The sequence below is a fragment of the Scyliorhinus torazame genome, chromosome 4 (genome assembly GCF_047496885.1).
Source record: "Scyliorhinus torazame isolate Kashiwa2021f chromosome 4, sScyTor2.1, whole genome shotgun sequence".
Lineage (NCBI taxonomy): Eukaryota > Metazoa > Chordata > Chondrichthyes > Carcharhiniformes > Scyliorhinidae > Scyliorhinus > Scyliorhinus torazame.
In genome coordinates this window covers 63,557,720-63,560,463 of record NC_092710.1, presented here as the reverse complement: position 1 = coordinate 63,560,463, position 2,744 = coordinate 63,557,720, and the positions used below count along the sequence as shown (strand labels likewise).

The 2,744-nt window shown below is 53.2% G+C and overlaps 1 long non-coding RNA gene across 1 annotated transcript in view; it reads right to left on the bottom strand.

Annotated features, from left to right (window-relative positions):
* Positions 1–1,423: 1,423 nt before the first annotated feature.
* The window catches only part of LOC140410262 (uncharacterized), a 7,824-nt gene continuing 6,503 nt past the window's right edge, over positions 1,424–2,744 (bottom strand). The window contains exon 2 of the long non-coding RNA XR_011940597.1: positions 1,424–1,621. This is a non-coding gene — a long non-coding RNA (uncharacterized lncRNA). The remainder of the gene's footprint in view (positions 1,622–2,744) is intronic.

The window sequence follows — 2,744 nt, the reverse complement described above, 5'->3', positions numbered from 1 at the left end:
CTCCCTCAGTGTTGTAATTGGCAATCGGGTGCTCCGTCAGTGTTGTAATTGGGTATCGGGTGCTCCGTCAGTGTTGTAATTGGTTATCGGGTGCTCCGTCAGTGTAATTGGGTATCGGGTGCTCCGTCAGTGTAATTGTTTATCGGGTGCTCCGTCAGTGTAATTGGTTATCGGGTGCTCCGTCAGTGTTGTAATTGGGTATCGGGTGCTCCCTCAGTGTTGTAATTGGTTATCGGGTGCTCCGTCAGTGTAATTGGGTATCGGGTGCTCCGTCAGTGTAATTGTTTATCGGGTGCTCCGTCAGTGTAATTGGTTATCGGGTGCTCCGTCAGTGTTGTAATTGGGTATCGGGTGCTCCCTCAGTGTTGTAATTGGCAATCGGGTGCTCCGTCAGTGTTGTAATTGGGTATCGGGTGCTCCCTCAGTGTTGTAATTGGGTATCGGGTGCTCCGTCAGTTTGTAATTGGGTATCGGGTGCTCTCTCAGTGTTGTAATTGGCTTTCGGGTGCTCGCTCAGTGTTGTAATTGGGTATCGGGTGCTCCGTCAGTGTTGTAATTGGGCATCGGGTGCTCCCCGATAGACGGACAGAGTGGGAGAGAGACTAAACACCAGTCCTGGAGTGAGCAAAGTCAGATATTTATCAGGATTAGTTGGAGGCGGAGGAACTGAAGGGCAAGTGGGAGGAGGAGTTAGGTGGAGAGTTAGAGGCGGGTCTGCGGGCGGACACCCTAAGCAGGGTTAATTCCTCATCATGTGCCAGGCTCAGCCTAATCCAGTTTAAAGTGGTACACCGGGCACACATGATGGCGGCGAAGATGAGCAAGTTTTTTGGGGTAGTAGATAGATGTGCGAGGTGTGCGGGAAGCCCAGCAAACCACGTCCACATGTTTTGGGCATGTCCGAAGCTCAGAGGGTTTTGCTGAAGCAATGTCCAGGGTGCTAGACACGCGGGTGGTGACGAGTCCGGAGGCAGCGATCTTTGGAGTGTCAGAAGATCCGGGAGTTCAGGGAGGGAAAGAGGCCGACGTTCTGGCCTTTGCCTCCCTGGTAGGCCGTAGATGGATCCTTTTAATGTGGAGGGACTCGGAGCCCCGAGTGTGGAGACTTGGCTCAGTGACATGGCTGGGTTTCTCAAGCTGAAGAAAATAAAGTTTGCTTTGAGGGGGTCAATGCTGGGTTCTCTCGGAGGAGGCAGCCGTTCGTCGAGTTTCTCGGGGAAAATTAATGTCAGCAGAAGCAGCATTGTGAAGAGGGGGAGGAGAGGTGCAATATGGTTAAGGGATGTACAGAAGGGGTTGGGTGGGAAGTGTCTAGTTTACCATGTTGATGGTTATGTTATAATTGCTTTTGTTATTGTTACAAAAATGTTGCAAGTACTTCAATAAAATTTTTTTAAAACAACTAAATTGTCGCATCGTCTGGCCGTGTTTATAAAATGGGTTTTATTAAACAGATTGGGGGCAGTCCCAGAATGTTGCTGTGCCTTTATTATTTCAATAACGCTTTGCTTTAATCAATTTCCAGCTTTCTCTTTCTCTCCCCGAGGAGAGTTGATTTTGAAGCTTGGACGACGCAAGAGAATCTTTCCTCGGCGAGCAATCCTCAGTCAGGAGTTCGAACCTGAGAGAAACAGAATAAATGTCAATGTGTCTTTGTCCGTCATTATTGGGGTTTCATTATTCTGATCGGCACTCGAGGGGGGAGACAGGAGCCTCAGTGTCTCTGGGGGTGAGGGGGGGGGGGGGGGAGGTGGAAGAGGGAAGAGGCAGGAGTCAGTGTCTCTGGGGGGAGTGGGAGACCGGTGACATTTTCACACCGAGGGTTGGGTGAGTTATTCCAGTGAACAAGATGGCGTGTGGGAGCAGGAGGGAACGCAGCCTCAGGAGGGGATTAAGGAGGTGGAGAGTGGGAGCGGGAGGGAACGCAGCCTCAGGTGATTCAGGAGGTGGAGTGTGGGAGCAGGAGGGAATGCAGCCTCAGGAGGGGATTAAGGAGGTGGAGTGTGGGAGCAGGAGGGAACGCAGCCTCAGGAGGGGATTAAGGAGGTGGAGAGTGGGAGCAGGAGGGAACGCAGGAGGGGTCTGGTGTGTTTAATAAATTAAATAGTGGATTTGCACCTTCATTTCATTTGAACTCTCCCCGTGTGGCTCAGGATTTTGTAAGGGGGGACGAAACCCCCCAGCTCTGTATCCACATTGGCAACAAAATGTGTAAACAACCAACCTGACCTGAGGATTGTTTTTTTCCCAGGGGGGATATTTTGGGGGGAAGAAAGTGGGGGGGGGGGGGGGAGGATTATACTTGGGGGAAAAATATTTGGAGGGGGGGTGGATAATTTCGGGGGGGGCAATCATTCGGGGGTGGGCAATCATTCGGGGGGGGCAATCATTCGGGGGGGGCAATCATTCGGGGGGGGCAATCATTCGGGGGGGGGCAATCATTCGGGGGGGGCAATCATTCGGGGGGGGCAATCATTCGGGGGGGGCAATCATTCGGGGGGGGCAATCATTCGGGGGGGGCAATCATTCGGGGGGGGGCAATCATTCGGGGGGGGCAATCATTCGGGGGGGGGCAATCATTCGGGGGGGGCAATCATTCGGGGGGGGCAATCATTCGGGGGGGGCAATCATTCGGGGGGGGCAATCATTCGGGGGGGGCAATCATTCGGGGGGGGCAATCATTCGGGGGGGGCAATCATTCGGGGGGGGCAATCATTCGGGGGGGGCAATCATTCGGGGGGGGC